The following is a 25,048-nucleotide window of genomic DNA, read 5'->3' as shown; positions in this document are numbered from 1 at the left end:
CGAACATATGGATAAGTTAACTAATAGCGAAATGACCTTATACATGTATATGCTGAAATCTTACAATCGAACGAAATATCAAATATGGTACGTACACTTAGGTGGTTGTGTAATTTCTGTTAGAATATCGTATTCAATACTGTGAAACCATTATTAATCGTCAGGCATTAATTTTCATAAATTTCGTCAGTCGACCGATCGGTGAATTTAAGATCCTAATGAACAATCATGCTCTATGTTTGAACAAAAACAAACACTAAGTTGAACAATATTTTAAAACTTTACCGTAGACATGAGGCATTAAATTCCAACATAATCCATGCACACATTCACTGCTGTTTCGTAATCAAGATTAATCCGGTTTTGACACAAAGGGATGTACATTTTTGTAGATTACACAAGTTACTTAACTGACACATTACACTTCTTTAAAACGCGTGTGCAGTACAGCTGTATCGAATGCGTTGACTTCGTTTATGTAGAATGGTAATGAATTAGCGCTAATTGTTTATAACTTTATTACCCATTAGGTGCATTGTGTTTTTCAGGGGTGTTGCATATTAGCCATCACGCAGCGAATGCCGATGAAAGATAATAAACCAAATGAAAAGATGACGATGTGTGATCAACATGCGTATTTATCACAAATTAATAAAGATTATTTTAATTGCTGTTTGTTGTTTGATTGTTTGCGTTTAACCACACTTAATACTATTTTATATGTATCAATTTATTTATTTTTAAATTATTGACATTATTGATTTATATACCGGTAGTTTACTTTTAAAGAACAAACACACACATAGAGTTTATAATTTTAATGTTGATATCAGAATAAAAAAGCATTTTATTTGAAAAAAAACACTTAAGAAACTGGAACCTCTTTCGTATAACACAAACAGTTTTAAAACGGTATTGACAGCATTTTAATAAAAATCATACCAACTAGAACACATACCCAAGAAAATAAACAAAAGTGACTAGTTTGATTTGCTTGCAAAAAAATACTTCATTTCATTTAGAGAGCAAAAAAACAGGAAACAACATTGTTTCATCAACACAACATGGACAATTTTTTTTAAATCAGTCCAGCTTTAAGACTAATTGGCAATTGGCTTCGTTGTTACAAACACTCGTTAACGGTTATTCGATCCCACTTGTCCGCTAATCATAACAATGAACATGTGAATGGCATACATTAAGAGGGTCCATTACTGTCCCTTGATAACAAAAGACTAGTTAATTGGCATGTGACAAACAGGCCCCACCTTCTGCAGTGATTCTCAAGTGTGTTCCCGCATTCGTACCACGATTCTCCGCAACAGCGATTGATCGCAAATATGTATTTCACACAAATCGGATAGTGACTGACGCATTTTTTTTTAAATTCAAAATCAGAAATCGGCGAATTTAAGTGCTGACAAAAGCGTCATTTTTATAAAAATGCCGAAATTTTGTGCTGTCGAAAATAAATGGTTTCACAGTATGTAAATTTTAAATGATTGTGCCTGCACTTCAGTTTGTTGCCTTGTTTGAGTCTATACGCGCCTAGGCTGCACCCAGTCTGTGTATTTGTGTTTTTCCAAGGTAATGAGGTACCTCCGCGCTGAGGCTGCATAATGTTGGGACCCGGAGTGTGTCCAGCACTCCTACCTAATAATTGTTTTGTCAAATGCTCGGGGGGGGGTGGGGGGGTGGGGGGGGGGGCAGGTTCGAAATTGTTTGTATTCCTTAGTTTTGTGATCACGTACAAAGTTAATATTACATGTTTTATTCGCAATTTATTTACTAAATCGAGAACAAATATCAAACAAAATAGAGAAAATATATAGTTGTTTCATTGGTCCATAAAAATAAAATGGATGTAAAATTACTAATTTTAAATTAACGTTCTGATACACTTATTGAATCTGTTTCCCCAGGATATGCTGTTCTATTAATATTTACCTTGATCAACACGAACGACAACTCTGCTACGAGAATTTTATCAATGAAAATCAACGAGCAATCTCCTACGCAGTGGCGAATGCCAAGGGAAGTAACTGAAAAATCGAGTTATCTCAATCGGACTGGCTTGGTCTTTTACATAGGTTCCCATTGTGAAGAATTTTTTTACTGGTTATCAAACCTTAGACGACGTTGTTCCAGCATCGTCAAAAACTATACTTGTCCACCGACAACCATTTAGGAAATTTAACTTGCCCGTTGCTGAACTACACTTGTCCGTTAATGTTTATATAAATTATAAACGCATTTATTGATTAATGTTAAGTAATGTGGAATATATCAAAATGAGTATGATTTGCTTGTTTTGTTTATAATTGTATTTCAATGGTACATTCATTATAGCAGTATATTATAAACAATATAAAGACTTTCTCAAACTTTAAATCTTGCGAAGCTAGTGTTATTAAAACATGTGCTGAACATAAGTACATTGTAATCTTAACAAATTAAACTAGTCCAATATGTGGACCTCATCAGACTGAGGCTCCGCTACTGGTAGCAATTTGATTATATAACCATTGAAAATCTGTTAGCCAAGTTTCTTGAAAAGCTCTGGTGCGTTTACTTAGATCATATTTTTTATCATAACCTTTCTTAGTTTTTTGGGAGGTGGGCGGCTCAAAGCTTCGAGTTTCTGCTCCGTTGTTGAAGATTAAAAAAAAAGTTTCATCTTTACCATTAAAGTCGTCTTAAATAACAAGGTAGACCGTGGTTTGATTATCTTAGATTGATACTTTTTATTTCCGTCTGATTGTAAAAATAAAGAAACAAGTCTGTACACATGTCTAACAGTCGGGCGGAATGTTTAAAATGCAGCATGCTCCCTGTCTCTTATAGAATAAGGAAGATCACTGTGCAGGAAAGTGCACGTATTTTATCTTGATTGCTCCGCAAATAGCACTGACAATGTAAACGCGTGTCAACATCTGGTTTTGTAAAACTTAATTACGGCTTTAATACAATGTATTTTGTGTACCTGGACGCGACTTTTAAAAAACTTGTTGTCCACAGACAACTTAATTGAAAAAAGTCAGTTGCCCAGACAAGCAAATGTACGACTCGGGCAACTCGGACATTTGATTTCGCCACCCCTGGATTATAATAGCACGACAGGTATATTACATTACTTGAAATAAGTTGTTAAGTTTTCATATTTTCAGTATATTCGGTAATAAATTTTACTGGGTATGTCTACCAGGTAACTACCAGGCAAAAATATAAATAACGCCAGTAGATTGAACATCATCGTCATGTGGGAAACCCAGGAATGCAAATTATGCATGCGTAGTGAATTGTATATATTTTATGTATAAAATTATCAATATACTTATTTGTAGTGTGTATATCGTTATGTCACAAATTTTCGCGATGTACTTTTGATTTCACATCGCGAACTTGTATTACTTAATATACTGAAAATATGAACTTTTTTCAAGTTATGTAATATACCAGTCGTGATTTTTTTAATCAATATAAACTAATAATTGTAAAAAAATGCGGTATTTTACAACTTTTCTTTTCTTCGTTGCCGTGGTTGACAGCCCCTTTAAGGGCCATGATGGCTTTCTTTATTCATACTATGTTTTTTGTTTAATTATAATATGACATGATGCCTACATTCTTTATACTTAGAAGAAAGTCAAGAGTGGGCTATTACCGGTATGCAACCAATTATGATGGGAGCTAAACATTTTGAAACTATTATATTCAAAGAAATGGTTTCATAAATGATAACATGTTTAAATGCAAGATCAATTTGCCATGTTGGTGAAAAAATTGCTATGTGCCTTCTCATTTTAATGTCATATGATACCTTTTTGCACCAAGGGGGCAAATTATACTTCTGAATAATCACTTGAAATTCGTCCATTGCTTTACATTAGACGGTAATAAGAATTTATCTCTTGATTCAAAATTATGGAGTTTCAATATTTGTCAATATACTTGTTATTTGTGTCGAAATAGTTGAGTGTATGTGTGTATGTGCTAGTCCATTGTTAATTTTTACAGTATTTAACAATAAGTATGAATTACCACATCATTCTTCATCTATTTATTAATGAAGCTGATGCCAATTTATGCAAGAAAGCAACTAGTAAAGAGGAATTAAGTTCTCATAATTTATAACCTTAAAAGAAAGAAAAATATTATAGTAAAAAACACATATTAACTGCTTATGCAAAAAAATATTTTATTTTATACTTAGATTGCCATTTCATAAGAATTATTATGCCCCCCTTCGAAAAAGAGGGGGTATATTGCTTTGCTCATGTCAGTCTGTCGGTCGGTCGGTCCGTCCATCAGGTGGTTGTCAGACAATAACTCAAGAACGCTTAGGCCTAGGATCATGAAACTTCATAGGTACATTGATCATGACTCGCAGATGACCCCTATTGATTTTGAGGTCACTAGGTCAAAGGTCAAGGTAACGGTGACCAGAAATAGTAAAATGGTTTTTGAATGATAACTCAAGAACGCATATGCCTAGGATCATGAAACTTCATGGGTAGATTGATCATGACTTGCAGATAATCCCTATTGATTTTGAGGTCACTAGGTCAAAGGTCAAGGTCACGGTGACCCGAAATAGTACAATGGTTTCCGGATGATAACTCAAGAACGCATACGCCTAGGATCATGAAACTTCATAGGTAGATTGATCATGACTTGCAGATGACCCCTAAAGATTTTGAGGTCACAAGGTCAAAGGTCAAGGTCACGATGACCCGAAATAGTAAAATGATTTTTGGGTGATAACTCAAGAACACTTTTGCCTAGGATCATGACACTTCATAGGTACATTGATCGTGACCCGCAGATGACCCCTATTGATTTTCAGGTCACTAGGTCAAAGGTCAAGGTCACAGTGACAAAAATCGTATTCACACAATGGCTGCCGCTACAACGGACAGCCCATATGGGGGGCATGCATGTTTTACAAACAGCCCTTGTTTCAATTTGAAACACTGAAAACACTGAATATGTCTTAATAAAAACACATTTTGTCTTGTGGCACTTCAATGAGTATAATAATGATGAGTTAAATATACATAACTTTATGTTATACACATGTATTCTAGTAATGACATTACTTAAGAGTGGTAATATCATTATAATGAATAAATGCACAATTTGTTGTTCAATGCGGTTTGCATTATTTCCCAAACACACAGTAGATAGATACATATTTATTTATATATTTTTATTTTAATAATAATCCATATAGTATTGCATCTAGAAAAGTAACATGTGAATTGATGTAACATGCATTGTTATTGTATGTGCCTAAATATTTTTTTTGTTAAAATGCCCCTTTAAATTTGTATTATAATTAATATTGTTTCGGGGTAAACAGTTGGTTATTGGTCAGTTGATTACTATTCAATCACTTACTGTCTCCTGTGTGGTTGTTTTTCAGACTATGCTTACAAGTAACTCCATTACCTCAGGCTGCCAGCGGGAAGTCAACCAACTTCAAGAATCTGTCTTTCAGAACGGAAAATACTCTTTCACAAATGAAACAATGTCAGACATATCAGGAGGACAGAATGATGTCTCTTAAGGTTTCATACAAAGAACATGAGAGGCTTATTGTGGATGGTTTGCGTGTGAATATAATATCGTATTTACGCGAATGTGAAACCAGCACAGTTAATACAACACATGAACATATGCAATACCCTATCAGTGAAATGCGTGAGGGAATCAAAAATTTATTAGCAGATTTTGAGAAAAGCACTATTAAGGAGAAGAAAGAAGAGCTAAACCTGAAACAAGCTCCTCTCAAGGTTGTGAGAAACAGCTGCATTAGACTTCACTATGAATTGTTCCATCTCCATGTAGCCATACCGAAAGTACTGGGTAAAGAACTCTCTTTTATTGCCAGTAAAAAATGTCTGGAAAATATACAACAATCTGATATATTTATAAAAGAGAACTTTTCAAACAAGGTTTTTACTGTGAATGGGAAGTCTGTCCACAATGTAAAAATGCCAAGTGATTCAGACACATGCTGGATCTCAGCAGTATGTGCTCTCCCAAATGGACAGGTCCTGGTTGCAGACTGCATAAATAAGAGAGTCAAGCTTCTGAATCAACAGTACCGTGTGGTGAGCCACTTGGATTTCAGGGGTAATCCACTGGACATGTGTCTTATCACACCCACTGAGGTTGCAGTGGCTATGTATGGTAAGGTCCAGTTTATCACAGTAAGCCAGAGCCAACTCGCCAAAGGCAGGAAGCTTAAGTTACAACATTCTTGTAGAGGTATTGCCCACAACCAGGGTGATCTATATATCTGCTCTGATACTGCTCTGTACAAGTTCACATTGAGTGGCAAACTGGTCTGCAGACTTTATGAAGATTTATCAGCTAAATATACAGGTAAGAATCATGGTGGATTCATCCTAATAACATGTGTGATATGTACAGAGATTTTCTAGCCATTTTAAGAAAAAGAGTCTCGTCAAATTGATATTTTTAAAATTGATAAAATGGCACATTGGGGAATTTCGTTATCGACTAAATGGACCGATTTTTTCTTAACAACAAATATTCGGTCTTTTCGAAACTAAGGGCAAACAAGAGTTGTCTCGCATTCAGGTAGGTATCGGGTAACAAGTAAACGAACCAAACGAAAACAAGTTATCATATGCTTCTCAGATCTCTGAAATCGTAATATTTACTGTTCATTTCAATTTACGTATACAGTTATTTCTTTATTGATTGATATACTTATATACTAGTTTGTGTACATTAGTATTTTAATGCTGTATTGCCATATAACTTTGCAACCAAAAGCTCTTCATCAGTAAAAGTTAAGCACCACTGATAATTAAGCTTTCTGCTTTTAAAACTGTGCCTGTTGCATTATTCAATTGATTCCAAACATTTATTACGTTCCTGTCAAGTATTTCATTGATTCATTGACCTCAGTAATGTGGGTTTATTTTAAATATTGATTGATATTCTTCTGTCACTGTCACACTTGACTATCAGTTTCTGAAAGAAAAAATGTTTTAACAGCAATTTCATACCAGTTAACTTAGTACATTATTTTCTTGATTTTACGATAAATACTTTATGATGTTTTTTAACTGATTTTTTGGTTTAAATATCTTCTTGATAATACTGTGTGAGAGTGTTGTGATTGGTCATAGTTCAGTGTTGTGTTGTTTATTTTGAATGTCCACTGACAAAATTAATTGACCGGGTTCTTTTTCGAATACAGCACTCCTTCTAGCACTCTCTTATGCTACGGTTCATTACATTCACCTCTGTCGTGGGCTCACGGACTACTTTCTACCGCACTTGACTTTAGTCACATGATCATAGTCGCATATTCAAAATGGCCCCGCCCATCGGCTTTGCTTTATCTGATAGTATTTGAAGTTTATAACTGCAGGGCGCGTGCTATTCAATTTTATTCCATGCACATATTTAACTAAATGAACATATTGCAATATTAACAATGAGTCAAAGCTGTATATCTGTATTAGAAAATAATATAAAATTATACAGAAGCATCAATAAGTATTTGCTGCTTTGACAAGATTTTGAGTGAATGAGAAATATTGAATATAAATATTGACCAAAGTAAACAGTCTGTTAATGTTTTACCAATGCAATGCCAGTTTGGTACACATAGACCCTGAAGATGTTTACTCAAACTAATTCTATGGTAAAATACACATCTTAAAATAAATTGCAGGCCAACATCAGTACAGTTGTTTTGTTATTGTTGTTTTAACAATATACATTTCATTGTCCCATGCTTATCCTGAAAGGGGACAACTGGAAGCATCTAGCATACACTTACAAGTTCATTCAGGAATATGTTTACAAATACAAAATTATATAAGAGAAATATGACAATCTCTCAAAGAAGAATAGTATCAAAACTTTACAGAATCAAATTATGCTGCTATAACATAAAGTCAATTCTTTAATGATCTTTTAACTAAATAATAAATTGCAATACTTGTAATACTCATGCCTTTTCCCCGGCTCTTTAAGCACCTTAGTGCCTGAATCTTTAATTTATTACTTTATCTCACCAATTTGTGTTGCTTTAATTCTTCAATATCATGAAAGACATTTAAGATTCATCAGGTTTTTAAAGGCTGATTAGTTTACTTATATTTGTTCAATTATTGCACTTTCTTAAGTACAGTACCATTTGGTTAAGTGCCTAACATTAAATAAATTCAAAGGAGTAACCCAGTACACTGTAAATCACATATTTTCTCCTGTGCAAATTTCTGGAGAAAGACCTGCATTGCTGATACAGTAGTGGATGTCCTTGTTTTGTTCAATGTCAATATCATTATTCAGGATATTCAGAAGGTTCAGCAATGCATCAAAGTACACACATTTAAACAAACATGATTACATATAAAAGGATTTTTTAGGTATTCTTCTCAAGTGTAGAGGATGAGTTTAATAATAGAAAGCAATACGAGAAAAAGGGACGGTGGGTTGTAAATTTGAATGTCCTTAATTAATACTTTTTATGCCCCTGGATCGAAGGATGGGGGGTATATTGTTGTTGGCCTGTCTGTCTTTCTGTCTTTCTGTCTATCATTCTGTCCCAAAACTTTAACCTTACAGTAAAGTTTTGCAACAACTTTTGAAAGATTGAACATAGCAACTTGATATTTGGCATGTATGTGTATCTCATGGAGCTGCACATTTTGAGTGGTGAAAGGTCAAGGTCATCCTTCAAGGTCAAAGGTAAAAAATGACAAACTTTTATAAAGTAAAGTTTTGCATTAACTTTTGAAATATTGAACATAGCAACTTGATATTTGGCATGCACATGTATCTCATTGAGCTGCACATTTTGAGTGGTAAAATGTCAAGGTCAAGGTCATCCTTCAAGGTCAAAGGTCAAAAATTTAAAACTTTACATAGTAAAGTTTTGCAATAACTTTTGAAATATTGAACATAGCAACTTGGTATTCGGCATGCATGTGTATCTCATGGAGCTGCACATTTTGAGTGGTGAAAGGTCAAGTACATCCTTCAAAGTCAAATGTCAAAAATTTTAAACTTTAATATAGTTAAGTTTTGAAATAACTTTTGAAATATTAAACAAAGCAACTTGATATTTGGCATGCATGTGTATCTCATAAAGCTGCACATTTTGAGTGGTGAAAGGTCAAGGTCATCCTTCAAGGTCAAAGGTAAAAAATTTCAAACTTTATGATTGTTAAGTTTTGTAATAACTTTTGAAATATTGAACATAGCAACTTCATATTTGGCATGCATGTGTATCTCATGGAGCTGCACATTTTGAGTGATGAAAGGTCAAGGTCATCCTTCAAGGTCAAAGGTCAAAAATTTAAAACTTTTTCACTATTGAAGATAGCAACTTGATATATGGCATGCATGTGTATCTCATGGAGCTGCACATTTTGAGTGATGAAAGGTCAAGGTCATCCTTCAAGGTCAAATGTCAAATTTATGGCGTCTGTCCATCTGAAAACTTTTCCATTGGTCATAACTTTTTAAATATTGAAGATAGCAACTTGATATTTGGCATGCATGTGTATCTCATGGAGCTGAACATTTTGAGTGGTGAAAGGTGAAGGTGAAGGTCATCCTTCAAGGTCAAATGTCAAATATATGGCGTCTGTCCATCCGAAAACTTTAACATCAGTCATAACTTTTTTAATATTGAAGATAACATTGATATTTGCATGCATGTGTATCTCATAAAGCTGCACATTTTGAGTAGTGGAAGTTCAAGGTAAAGGTCATCCTTCATGGTAAAAAAAACAAAAAAAAATTCAAAGGGGCATTCTCATGAAGCTGCACATTTTTAGTGGTGGAGGTTCAAGGTCAAGGTCATCCTTCAAGGTCAAGGTCATCCTTCAAGGTCAAACAAAAATTCAAAGCTGCGTTATCATGAAGCTGCACATTTTGAGTGGTGGAAGTACAAGGCCAAGGTCATCCTTCAAGGTCAAGGTCATCCTTCAAGGTCAAATGTCAATTTTTTTTATTCAAAGCAGCCTTGTCATGAAGATGCACATTTTAGTGGTGGAAGTTAAAGGTCAAGGTCATCCTTCAAGGTCAAAGGTAAAAATTATTATTTTTTAATTCAAAGCAGTGCACTAGGGGACATTGTGTTTCTGAAGAACACATCTCTTGTTTCTTTCATACACTTGCATACTTTTCCATAAATAATAAATGATTAATATAAAAAGGAAAACACAACTTGACTTTTAATGTTTAATCCCTCATGTTCAGCTTTATTTATTTTTCAACATACAGTACCATACCAATAGCATATTTTTGAGTCTCTTTTCAATCTGAACAACAATAAATATACATTCACATGCAAGCACTTCAAGATAAAAATATTCTTGCATTAAAATTTGATCTAACCATTTTATCTATATAAATGCTATTCATAATCATGAATTCTATTATTATAAATGGGTACATAATATTGCACTGATAAATGTAAACATTGATTGGAGTGAAGTTTATTCATTAAACAATAAGTACAATTAACTTATTAAGATAATAAATGTTTATGGTATTTTTGTTTAAAAAATATATCATTTATATTGTGAATAATTTGTATATGGGGCCTATTGTACCACACGCTGTTTCAGAATATGCTTGGAATTATAAAACTTTAAACAAATTTCATGATACATGTACATTACATTAAGAATGGTTCTAAATGTAATCTTAGTCATGTATCAAAATTAAAGATAGCACATATATCCTAGTAAACCTGGTTAAAGGAAAGTGTAAGAAAATTTGACCTCTTTCAATTAATGGGTTGACTGGAAAGTATTCTCTCTTGAAAAGCAAGGGCAGGAATTAAGAATTCTGCATTGTAAGCATTTCATTTATCATAATTTATTATATCTGTAAGTGGCAATAAGACCTAGAACTTCAGTTTATACATTTATAGTTTTAAGCATTGTGACAAAGAAACAATCATCTACTATTCTACATGTACATGTAGGTTACGGTAGTCAATTTACTCAGAACTTGATATAAATGTCCAATAGTATGATCGCACAATGGTGGCAGTTCCAAATTAGCAGGTTACCGGTGACCATAAATAGTGATCAAGAAATTAACTACATGTTTATTAATTGTACACATGTAAACAGCATAATCCTAGACACTGGCCCTGATAGCCAGGGGTAAAAGATTCGAGTTCGGGATTGGCTGTACAATTGTCCCATCCTGCAACATTTGGTGCCCAATGTGGGACCATGGCACAATCCATTCTCAACAAAACCTGTTCATGGTTTGAATGGATCCGGTTTACAATGATCCCCATGACTTGAATTCTCGAAAAAATTCCAGCTTGGCAGAAGAGAATGTTAGTGCACGAACTTAGTGATTGTCACTAAACAAAAGATGTTTTTTGGCATTTCATTAGCTCAATCAGAAAAGCAAGGGGTCCCTGGTTAAAATCCCGAACTGGCTGCACCATTTTCTCATCCTGTGCCATCAAAACATAAAATACCATAGTATATTTACAATGCCCAGTATGTAATATGCTTGAGCATTAATTATGTGTATAACTTTTACCACAGGAGTTTGAAATTCTATACATGAAGCTAATCTTGTGGCAAAATAATAAAAATAGACCCCTGTATAGTAAGTCTATATACAATATTAGTATATAGGGGTCTAGTTTTTATTATTTAGCCATTAGATTATTAGCTTCATGGAGAGAATTTCAAACTCCTGTGATTTTTACTGAAAAGCATTAAAAGCAAAATATTGAACAAGCACAGAAGTAACATTTCTAAAGTAATTAATAGTGCTTGGTAAGTATTAAAGGGGCCTTTTCACAGATTTTGGCATGTTTTGAAGTTTGTCAATTAAAGCTTTATATTGATAAATGTAAACATATGGGATCTAAAAAGCTCCAGTAAAAAAATAGAACAATATAAAAAGGGAAAAAAAAGTAGCCCGCAGCAGGGCTCGAACCAGTGACCCCAGAGTCCTGGAGTAAAAAATAAAATGGTGTAAACTTTTGCACATATTATTTTGTTCCTCTCTTATTCACAGTATAAGTTCAAATGAAAATTTCTATGGAATGTGTTGACTGTATTATTTTAAGGAGAAACAGCAACATGTTTTGGATATATAATAAACAGAGAGAGCTATATAAATGTGAAGATAATAATAACCCTTGGAAAAAAATACATAGAGCCAATTGAGCACATTTTATCAACAGAGCCTGAGGTGTGATAAATTTACTAGCATTCCTTGCAGAACAAATCCTGCAGTATGAAAACATTATGTACAGTTGATAGAACATCATATTTTAGCTAAATAATAACTCATTTTTGAAAAATACATTAAGATGTATTTCTGATTTACAAAGCTGATCAAATAATTAAGAAATAAATTCCATTTGCATTTTCATGACATTTTGAAAGTCAAAACTTTGGTTTCGTCTGTAGAAATTCAATTAAATGAACTGATCCAAACTGACGTTACTTGGTCAAAAAGTACTGGAAAAATGGTTAAAATGTTGATATAAAAATAGTTATACAGTTTAAAATATGAAAAACATGTTTTGTTTTAAGTTAATGAAGAATAATAAGCATGTTAATTTGCTAAGAAAAATAATTACAACTTTCTTGTGACTTTGACGGACATACAGACATCCGGACCCAATCTAATTTTCTTCAGAAGCTGTGTTGAATACTTTTTTTCTAAATAAAGAATATATATGGGTGGTTGGAGAATGGGATTATTGATGCAAGTACCTGTGGTTCAGTCCTCATGTTCATTATAAAGAAACGTGAAGTAGTACTTCTTGGACATTTTTGGGATGTTGATTTTTATCTATAAAAATATTACAGGATCTTCATTTTAATAAATGCGCACATTTATTAAACCTACCCAAATCGTTTAAACACACCGAAAGTAATTGATGGTGACACCTCTGCAAAAACTCTAATTATTATGCCCCCCTTCAAAGAAGAGGGGGTATATTGCTTTGCACATGTCGGTCTGTCGGTCTGTCTGTCGATCGGTCCGTCCACAAGGTGGTTTCCGGATGATAACTCAAGAACGCTTGGGCCTAGGATCATGAAACTTAATAGGTAAATTGATCATGATTCGCAGATGACCCCTTTTGATTATGAGGTCACTAGGTCAAAGGTCAAGGTCACGGTGACCCGAAATAGTAAAATGGTTTCCGGATGATATTACTCAAGAATGCTAAGGCCTAGGATCATGAAACGTGATAGGTAGATTGATCATGACTTGCAGATGACCCCTTTTGATTTTTAGGTCACTAGATCAAAGGTCAAGGTCACAGTGACCCGAAATAGTAAAATGGTTTCCGGATGTTCACTCAAGAACGCTAATGGCTACGATCATGAAACTTCATAGGTACATTGATCATGACTGGCAGATGACCCCTATTGATTTTAAGGTCACTAGGTCAAAGGTCAAGGTCACAGTGACAAAAAACATATTCACACAATGGCTGTCACTACAACGGAGAGCCCATATGGGGGGGGGCATGCATGTTTTACAAACAGCCCTTGTTTTTAATTTCGTATCACATAATATGGGCATGATATCAACAATGGTGTTCTGAAGATAAACTTTTCTAATTGAAATTGTTTCTGCTCCGTTTTTAATTAATTTGATTTTAAAATATGCTACATTTGTCTCGTTGTTGTTAATGTCCGTCATTTCGGAAATGCAATATGAAAATCATTTGTTAAATACTCACCGATTGGCTAATAGCATGTGGTATTGGCTGCAATAGCCAATAAAAATCGCTGACGTTTTACAAGGCGACTTGGCACAACAAAACAGCCCGTATTATAAACAAATTTTGAACAACACTTTGGCAATCTCTGCAATTTTTTTTTTCTAGTTTTGTATAAAATACCAGGTCAGCGAGTGAAATGTAAATAAACAAAACGAAAGTTACTTTAATTTTTATTGTTATTTGTCGAAAAATAGGGTCGGGCGCTCCCGTAAAACAAATAATAAAAAAATGCTGGCCTAAGAAGCACATAGTATATATATATATATGAGGTAGAGCAATAACCAAGACCAGCCTTGCCAAATAAGCAACACAAAGCAAACGATAAAGCAAAATGATAAGCAACTAACAGTAATAAATAATAACTGAGAGATTTACGCTAATCTAAACCGTAAGCCTACAAATTAATGAAGACAATTAAAAACATAAAATAAGCATGGCAAAGAGGTTAATAAGCACATGGTAGTATACAAATATATGACAGAGCAATAATAAAGACCAGCCTAGCCAAATAAGCAGAACAAAACAAAACAAAAACATTGATCATTATCTTCATACAATGATACACTATTAATTATCAAAAATAATTATTATCTATCTATCCAAATTGCAAACTTACGATATGTTCCCATAATTAGCTATTTCATTTGGTTACACATTTAACATAAACATACACGAAACTTTCAATGTGTTTGTAGATTAACACTTGCGGCCTTTGTTTACATTTTAGCGGAGTGATGCTATCTGCGTAAATGGGCATGAAAATTGTTCTCATAATTGTTATTTAATATCTCGTTAAATTAACAACATATGCAGTTTTTAAAGGTAATTACTTAAAATATTATGCTTGGTGTCCTAAATATTTCCATGAAAGAGCGTAAAATTACTTCGATGTGTTTCGCCAAGATTTCTGGAATTGAGCCCGCTGCAGAGATGTTGTATGTTGAGGCACGAACGACCTCTTTGTTAGGAGAATGTCTTTCTAGATCATATGTTTTGTGCCTCCCAAAAAGAGTTAACTTATTGAGTAAATGCCTTATTCGTCTGCTTGCTTTAAGATTCTGATTTCATTTCCAGTCGGTTAATATTAATGTTTTTTACTGATAATGATTTAATCACGTGAAATTAAATTGCTTGGATTATGAATATTTTCGATGAGTGTCTCCTTAGTTTTTGTTCTTCATATATATAGTAAAACCATCAATAGAGATACAATTAAAATTAGGAATAAATGTGGTAAAAGTAGAAAATTCTAAAAATGAGCAATATCTATGTATCCCATAATTTTTAGAAATGCCTGCAAAATTATGTAATTAGATATATGCTCATTTATCATGAACCAAAAAAGTTTCCAACAGTTTTTTTACAGATACCTGAAGTGTTTCACTTTGACATCAAAGAAATACACTTATAAATGTATATGGGCACAGTAACAATAAAAACTATTTTCATATTATTCTTCAAGTCTTTGTTGGTTCATTATATAAACACATGGCCAATTGTTTAGTTTTAATCAATTGGGAAATAAATATGGACTGTTGTGATACATATATCAATCTATACTTATATGGCCTGTGATATATGTGATTTGAAAGTATATGTTACTGTCATATGTGACTGTATAAAAGCACTCAAAGAACAACAATACAATGAAAAGATACAACTCATTCAAAATTAATAAATGTTTTATTTATCAATACAGTACTTGCAATGAAGAGGTTGGCGTTGGTTAAGTTTTGCGTTTAGGTCCACTTTTCGCAGAAAGTATCAATGCTATTGCATTCAAACTTGGTACACTTACTAGCTATCATGAGAGGACTGGGCAGGCAAAGTTAGATAACTCTGGCGTGCATTTTGACAGAATTATGTGCCCTTTTTATACTTAGAAAATTGAAAATTTTGGTTAAGTTTTGCGTTTAGGTCCACTTTTCTCAGAAAGTATCAAAGCTATTGCATTCAAACTTGGTACACTTACTAACTATCATAAGGGGACTGTGCAGGCAAAGTAATGTAACTCTGACTGGCATTTTGACAGAATTATGTGCCCTTTTTATACGTAAAAAATTGAAAATTTGTTTAAGTTTTGTGTTTAGGTCCACTTTATTCCTACAGTATCAAAGCTATTGCTTTCATACTTGCAACACTTATTAACTATCATAAGGGGACTGTGCAGGCAAAGTTATGTAACTCTGACTGGCATTTGGACGGAATTATGGGCCCTTTATACTTAGAAAATTGAAAATTTGGTTAAGTTTTGTGTTTTGGTCCACTTTACCCCTTAAAGTATCAAAGATATTGCTTTCATACTTGGAACACTCGCAAACTATCATAAGGGTACAGTAAAAGGACAAGTTGCATAACTCTAGTTGTCTGGTTGTCCACACCCTCACACTATACAACCCTCTTCACTCCACCCATCCCTCCTTTGTGATTGAAAATGAGAGTCCCTTCACCTGTAAAAAGAAAATAGATGAGCGGTCTGCACCCGCAAGGCGGTGCTCTTGTTTCATTTTGTTGCATCACAATTCAAATAATTTGTTTATTATGTCTATGAAACTCATCAACAGGTCAACTTTTTTTACGCCCTTCTCAATCTTAACAGTTTTCAGTGTTTCAGAACATAATTCGTAGGCACCAAATTCAATCAATGTCAAAAACAAAGAATTACAAATAACGAAAGTTGGCAAGCCAGTATAAAACATGATTTTATCGTCTGAGGCATTAACATATTTGATGGTTATTTCTGATTTTTAGCTCCATTGGCCAAAAGCCAGCGGGGCTTATATCATGGTCATGTGTCCGCTGTGTGTCCATCCGTGCGCTAACTTTTCCTTTAAACATCTTTATCTCCTAAACTACTGGTCCAATTCTGATGAAATTTTTTAGAAATGTTCCTGGGGTAAACCTCTTTCAAATTTGTTCAAATTATGCCCCTGGGGTAAAATTTGACCCTGCCACGGGGGTCACAAAATAAAAAAAATCTTATATAAGGCCTATTTTGTAAAAACTTTCAAAATCTTCTCATCCATAACTATTGGGCATAGGGCTATCACATTCAGTATGTAGAGACATCTAATAGTCCTCTACCAAATTTGTTCAAATTATGCCCCTGGGGACAAATTTGACCCGTCCCCAGGGGTCACAACATTGAACATATGCTTATATAGGGTCTACTTTGTGAAAACTTTACAAATCTTCTCGTCCATAACCATTGGGCCATAATAGGGCTACCAAATTCAGTATGTAGTGGCATCTTATAGTACTCTACCAAGTTTGTTCAAATTATGCCCCTGGGATCAAGTTTGACCCTGCTCCGAGGGTCACAAAATTGAACATATGCTTATATAAGGCCTATTGTGGGATTTTTTAAAAATCTTATTGTCCATAACCGTATGGCATAGGGCTACCAAATTTGGTATGTAGTGACATGTAATAGTTCTCTTCTTAGTTTGTTCAATATGCCCCTGGGGTCAAATTTAAAACTGCCCCAGGGGTCACAAAATTGAATATATGCTTATCAAGAGCTTGTCAATAACCATTGGGCCTAGGGCTACCAAATTTGGTATGTAGTGACATCTTATAGTCCTCTACCAAGTTTGTTTATATTATGCCCCTCAGGTCAAATTTGACCCTGCCCTGGGGGTCACAAAATTGAACATACGCTTATATGGAGCCTATTTTGTGAAAACTTTAAAAATCTTCTTGTCCATAAACATCGGGCATAGGGCTATCAAATTTGGTATGTAGTGACATCTTATAGTTGTCTACCAACTTTGTTCCAATTGTATCCCTTGGGTCAAATTTGACCGTGCCCTGGGGTCACAACATTGAACATATGCTTATATAAGGTCTTTTTTGTGAAAACTTAAAAAATCTTCTTGTCCATAACCATCCGATCTAGGGCTGTCAAATTTGGTATGTTACAGTGACATCTAATAGTCCTCTACCAAATCTGTTCAAATTTTTATCCCTGGGGTCAAATTTGATCCTGCACCAGGGGTTACAAATTTGAACAAATGCTTATATAATGCCTATTTTGTGAAAACTTAAAAAAAAATTTTGTCCATAACCATTAGGCCTAGGGCTACACAATTTGGTATGTAGTGACATTGTATAGTCCTTTATTTAGTTTGTTAAAATTATGCCCCAGGGGTCAAATTTGACCCTGCCCTTGGGGCCACAAAATCGATTATATGCTTATATAGTGCCTATTTTGTGAACACTTCCTGTCTTTTAACCATAAGGCTGTGGCACTTCTACCCTTATTTGAATATATTAGTGTTCAAAGGTTCCTTTAAGTCGCATTGTGAAATTTTTTGTTTTGACTTAAATGTTCCAGGTTCGTTTAACTACTCATCAGTTTGCGAAAGAAAGCAACAAGTCTTTATAGCATATATAGTCTTTTATTCTTGTTTAAAATGTTTGTATATGTTGTATTGTAAATGTATATTATTCTTATTTGTATTGTAAATGTATGTAATTCTTATAAAGAAATTGAACAAGATCAAAACAAGAAAGAAACAAGATACTCCAACACAAATATAATCCGTCAAGAAAGTAAATGTCCCTCTCTCCTGCACTTACTGTAAAGCCGTAAAATTATAATGTTTACTGTGCGAGTTGCTATCAATAATGGCTCGATGTGTTTTAAAAATACCCCTCTTTTATACTAATGCTTATATAAATGCTTATATAACCAGTCATGTTCCAGAAAACGTGATCTCAGCAAGTAAACAAAACTTTCTATCACCCTGTCAAATTGGAGTATTTTTTCCTAACCCCAGTAAACAAGCAGTTTGTGACTGTTTTAACATCGGTCTGACCGCCATATAACCAAGGCTTAAGAGCATCCCTACATGTATGATAGTTTGAATTGAGTTCAGTCAGCTTACTAGGACAAAAGTGTTACAAGGCATAGGTCTACCAAATTTGGTATGTAGTGACATCTAATATTTCTTTACCAAGGTTGTTCAAATTATGCCCCTTGGGTCAAATTTGACCCTGCGCGGGGTCACAAAACTGAACATACACTAATGGGGCCTTTTTTGTGAAAACTTTAAAAATCTTCTTGTCCATAACCATTGGGCCTAGGGCTACCAAATTTGGTATGTATAGACATTTAATAAACTTCTACCACATTTGTTCAAGTAATGCCTCTGGGTCAACTTTGACCCTGCACCTGGGGATCACAAATTTGAATAAACGCTTATAAAGCGCCTATTGTGTGAAATCTTAAAAAAAAAATCTTGTGAAAAACCATTCGGACTATTGCTACCAAATTAAGTATGCAGTAACATCATTTTTATAGTCCTCTTATACCAAGTTTGTTCAAATTATGCCCTTTGGGTCAAATTTGACCCGCGGGTCACAAAATTGAACATTATATACGCTCATATCTTGCTTCTTTTTTGAAAACTTTTAAAATATTCTTGTCCTAAACTCTAGGACTTAGGGCTACCACATTTTGTATGTAGTGAGATATAGTAGTCCTATACAAAGTTTGCTCAAATTATGCCCCTGAGGTTAAATTTGACCCAGCCCAGGGGGTCACAAAAGTGTACATGTGCTTAAATAGGGCCTATATTTAAGTATTTGCACATACCAAGAATATTTGTATCAGCCTTTTCTTCAGCAGTGGAGTAATACATAGCTATCATGGTCCTCTTGCTTGTGATTTGTGGTGATTTCATGCTCGTCAGGAGATGCCTGTCCACCGACACTTCCAGAGCTGCCATCACCGACACAGGTGTCATCAGCATGTGACCTGGCATAAATGAAATGCATGAATCTTAAATATATTTATTTATTTATTTAGATATTGAATCGTTTAATTATCTTGTTGTGGCATTGTAGATATGGTGCCTGCCTAGCCATTGGGAGGCCACAGGTATGATCCCTACTTTGGGAGGGTTCTCATGATCTTTACAAAAACACTATGTACTGGTTCTTCCCAGAAAACAGACTAGAGAGTATCTCAATAAGCCTAAGGCTTTGGATGCAGTCTAGCTAAAATGAATAAGTTTATTATTATACATACATTAATCTTAATGTTTATTTGAATGGTTTTCAATAAAGTTAATATTAATATCCTAGTCCTACCACATAAAGTATGTTATGTTTTGTTCTCACAAAAACAATTCACGTCCATATTAAAAAAGTGGTTGTTAATCTTAAGAATCTATGAACTAGAGGCATGTTACTGTTGAGCTAAAATTATATCTACATAAATATATACATAAACAAGCTTTCGCAGCCGAGCGTTGGCACCTGTTATGCTGTGCTCTTGTTTTAAATCCATACAATCACAAATTGGAAAAATTTTATCGACTTAATGAACCGAATTGGGATTTATTTTTTTAATCAACAAATATTGACTCATATGGCCTTTATCTTGTTTTTTTTTAATCATATAAATTATAGTTATATACTTTGTGAGATGAAAATAAAATAACAGTTGGATGTCATAGCAGAAAACCTGCTGATGTATTATAAAATATTTGTTCTATAATTCATATGTGCCCTTTGAATGCTACAGTGCATTGTAGCCAAAACAAGATTCAGAAATATTGATTTATAAACATGAGTAATGAAGTATTTTGACTGTCACTACATGGCATGTCTATAAATAGAAACTGAGTTCCTGGCAGTGAGACACTTTCTGACCTACCCTTGTCAAAAAAGTGGGCAAAACCCGGTTTTAATCCGTGTTAAACCCTGCGGTATTGGCACCGGGTTAAAGCGTGTCTTTTAAACACACTTTTTGCTTACCGACTTGGTTTTTTGTAGGTAAAACCTGGATTTCACTCACATAAACCAACACGCTTATACCTTCTTATACCAACTTAAACCAACTAAAACTAACTTAAAACAACTTAAGTGGGTTAAAAGTGAGTGTGTTTTCCTTCTCTATGTTGGCTTTTAAACCCGCTTCTACACATCAAGTCGGTTTTTCCTGTTCTTAAGCGAGTTAAAAAGTGGGTTTTTGTTTGAGTGTTAAGTGAGCTAAATGTGTGCTTAACTCAGATTTAACGCAGTTAAAACACGCTTTAAAACCGAGTTTTACCAACTTAAGTTGGTTACAAGTTAGTGTGTTTTCCTTCTTTATGTTGGCTTTTACACCCGCTTCTACACATCAAGTCGGTTTTTCCTGTTCTTAAGCGAGTTAAAAGTGGGTTTTTATTTGAGCATTTAGTGAGCTAAATGTATGCTTTTCACAGATTAAACGCAGTTAAAACTAGCTTTAAAACCTGTTAAATGCTCAGTAAAAACCCACTTTTCACCCACTTGAAAACTGAAAAACTTTTTTATGATAAGAACAAAAATATCATGAATAAATTCTAATTACTTTTTTAAACGATAAAACATAAAACTTTACATATATATCCATATACACAGCATGATAAAACTATTTTGACAGACATGGCATTGTTATAATAAAATATAATAGTGTTATAACATAACATTGAACACAAAGAAAGAACTGAAAAAAGTAAGATTGTATGGAATAAATACAAACAAGAGATGTGTTTGTCAGAAACACAATGCCCCCTACTGCGCCGCTTTGAAATAAAATTTCTATTTATCATTTGGCAGGTTTAGAAATTATCTCTCTTTGCTTATGTCTTCCATTGGATTTTGACCTCTGACCTTGAAGGATGACCTTGACCTTGCACCACTCAAAATGTGCAGCTCTATGAGATACACATGCATGCTAAATATCAAGTTGCTTTCTTCAATATTGCAAAAGTTATGACCAATGCTGAAGTTTTCGGACGGATAGACAGACAGACGGACAGTTCAACTGCTATATGAGACCCTACCGGGAGCATAAAAATAAGTTAATGTTGTTGAAACAGGTGCAAATCAATATAACAAAGTGAAAACAATGGTTAAATAATCATTTTAACAGCACATTTTATTTACAAAGACTTCAGTCTACTTGTGCATCAGCCGCAGATGCCTTAAACAACCTCTCATCTTTTCTTCAACATCAACCAGGGGCTTGTCAAAGGTTTTGGCTATGACATCTGAAAAAATATAATAGACTATTCATTTTAAAAACATGCAAACAAACAACAAAATCTGTTCTTAAATAGAAAATACTCTAGCCAGAAAAAGAGGTTAAATATTTGCATATTAATTTAGTCAACACAAATGAGTTTATTACTGATTGTCCTGGAGACAGTGACTAGAGACACGGACAAAGTTTTTCAATCCCTGTCTTCATGAATAAAAAAAAACCTATTGTTAACTGTCACTTGGATTATAAAAACTCTCCCTTTTCACAAATGATGTAATAAAATGATCATTTATTCGACTGTAAACAGTAAGTGATCTGAAAAATATTTGTAGAATGTGTATTGAATTTCTATATGGATAACTGGTACTTCAAATTTTTATGATGAAGAAAAAGTACCAATGATTGCATTTCTCTCAGCAGCGGGGAGGCTTGGTCTTGGTGACCCAGTTGTAGTTGTTGCTCCCTTCATGGAGCAAGTTACAAGCTGGTGGAAAGTGAATAGTCGGCACATGGCCTGTGCGATGGCCATCACCTCCCTTGTTTCATGCTGGATATTTCAGCTTAAATGATACCCTGGAACCAAAAAAAGAAAAGGAGTTTTGACAAAATATTTACAATTGGTAATTTTCCAAAGCTTGTAATTTACTTTCATCACATTTCAAACTCTAAAAATATTTGTCACATTGGTCAGAATTGTGACGCTTTTAAAATGCAATAACCTGTATAGTTTTACCTCTCAACAAATCCAGCTTTCTTGTTCAAGGACAGGGCGAGGTTTGCCCACTTCAGTTCCCCTCAAGTTGGCCAGCTCGTGCAGGGTAAAAGCCTGGTGTAAAAGTCCATACATCAGGTAGTATGATTACCCCTTTTGCTCTTGGGGCAAGAGTTTAACCTTCAAAATTAAAATATGAGGGAAATAAATCTGTTCAGTAATAACCAGAAATATCTATAAATAACAATAAAGATGACAATAATCATAAAACACAACCACAATAATTCACTGTACACAACATTTACACTTTGTCATGTGTATGTTCATCTATTTTTGCTTCAAATTGTGTTGTTTTTCCTTTAAGTTGCAATACATTAACTTATCAATTTACATTTCCCAGTGACAATACATAAATATAATTATGATCATAATTAATTCAGTAAACTAAATAACAAAAAGGATGAAGAAATGACAATACAAACCTGTTAAAACTGTTCTTCAATATTCACAAAAAACACAGTTGAACTTGATTTCCAACAAACTTATTGTTGCTTTCCAAATTGTAGTAAAATACACATTGTTTTCATCACACAATACTTCATGCTGACAGTATTTCAATACATTTTATAAGTCTTAATGTTAATTTAATTTAGCTCAATTTAATTGCTGAAACCAGCTTGTTTTTCAAAAGTTGTTGTTTTCAAATAATTTCCTGTGCAAAAAATTAAACCAATCAAAAGTCTTATACCTCATTCCAGCCTTATGTCTGGGCAAACCCTATCAGTAGCCTTATCTGCCCCTGATAATCAGTACCCTGTTTAGCTCTGAATGCCTGACAGATTGTTATCTGTTTATTGTTAGTGGTGTGAAAAGGGGTGTTTTTAGGTATTGTCTTGTTATTTTGTTGACTGTTTATGTAACACAGGTCATGTTTGGCATCTTATTATTTTATTGCAAATTAAGAAAATGGATATAATGGTATCATATGAAAATATCAAAATCTTGCATAACTTATGTACACAAATTAATAGATTATTTCCAAAATAATGTTTCCAATACCATAATTATTTAAATATGCAGATTTAACAAGTAAATACTGTTTTAAACAAATATAAACAATCATATAAGATTGTTTTAAAATTAAAAAAAATAAAATAATTTTAAGACATAAAACAATCATAAGATATTTTTTATAATAAAAACAAATATAAAAAAAAAAATCAAAGTGAAACACAAACTCTTTCATTTTCAGGTATTAAACTAAGTTTTATCATTTTTATAGTTTTTGGCAGTGATACTTGTTGTCCATCTGTGAACCTGTGATGTTCTGAAAGAGCCATTTTCATCCAATATTCACTAAAAAATTATGGGGAGCACACACATTTACAATAGGGACAATGGCAAACAAGCTGTAAAAAAGCCCCTTTACAATTGACTTGTATTATATATGGCTATAAACATGAAACATAGACCTAGTTGAAGAATTATTGTTTCATTGATGAGTATTATTTATAAACAAAATACCAACTTATTGAAAAGTGTGTTAAAGTGAGTCTTTTAGCCTGGTTTCAGCTCTCAAATTATTTACAAAAAGACCAATTTAAACTCGCTTAAACCCACTTCTGTTTAAAAGGATCAACTTCTGTTGTAAAAGACTCGCTTATAAAACAAAAAGACACACTTAAACACACATAAACCAACTCATAAATAAAAAGGCTCACTTTTGACACACAAAAAACTGACTCCTTATAGAAAAAACTCGCTTAAACACACATCTTCTTAAAATAACCAACTTTAAACTTAGTTAAGCACAGTTTAGCGCACATAAAACTCGCTTTTAATAGCAAAAACCAACTTCCGCTGAGAAAAACTCAGAAAAAACACAGTTTTATGTTGGTTTAAGTGTGTTTTGGTATGAAAGTGGGTTATTTTTTTGACAAGGGTAGTCCTAATTTTGTGGTTTTTAAATGATTGTACATGTACAATATCTTTGATAAATTGAATAATTTCATAACACCATATAACAAAGGTACTCTTGTGGTTGTATTCTTTTATGAAGAGTTCAAATGTATGTATTAATTTCATTGCAATTATAGTAGTAGATCTATGTTCATTTAAACATTTTGCTGTTGAAATTGGTTTGGTAAACTAACTAGCTAGAAAAGTGTCAATAACTGCTGTTTTGAATATTATTTTTTTTGTTATAAACACTTGAAAAACACAAATAATGTTGTAACACGGCACATGAATTATAACTGCTTTGGTCAATTTCACTCATTTCAGTACAAAGTTATCACATGTATACATGTGTGGGAAATCTATTCATGCTGCACATAGTAACATGGTATAAACTGTTGATTGAACTGTGCAATTGTTTTTGTATGTGTAATTGTTTCCATCTGTGTTATTGTTTTGCTTCAATTCTTTTCTAACTCACCAGTCGCATTTAAACATGTCAAACGTTAACACAATACTGTAGCTCTGCTACTGAAGTTTATTGTCACACTTAACTTTTGAATCATTGAAATGTATGCAT

At 33.6% G+C, this 25,048-nt stretch overlaps 2 protein-coding genes across 2 annotated transcripts in view; both read left to right on the top strand.

The window, feature by feature from the left end:
- The window catches only part of LOC127864178 (uncharacterized), a 677,094-nt gene that overhangs the window by 645,254 nt on the left and 6,792 nt on the right, over window positions 1-25,048 (top strand). The window lies entirely within an intron of this gene.
- LOC127864914 (uncharacterized) overlaps window positions 1-25,048 on the top strand; it is a 229,386-nt gene that overhangs the window by 203,856 nt on the left and 482 nt on the right. The gene's annotated exons all lie outside the window — the stretch shown is intronic.

This window comes from Dreissena polymorpha, chromosome 1 (genome assembly GCF_020536995.1).
Source record: "Dreissena polymorpha isolate Duluth1 chromosome 1, UMN_Dpol_1.0, whole genome shotgun sequence".
Taxonomy (NCBI): Eukaryota; Metazoa; Mollusca; class Bivalvia; order Myida; family Dreissenidae; genus Dreissena; species Dreissena polymorpha.
The sequence above is the reverse complement of the archived record's forward strand: the minus strand, read 5'-3'. Positions and strand labels throughout refer to the sequence as shown.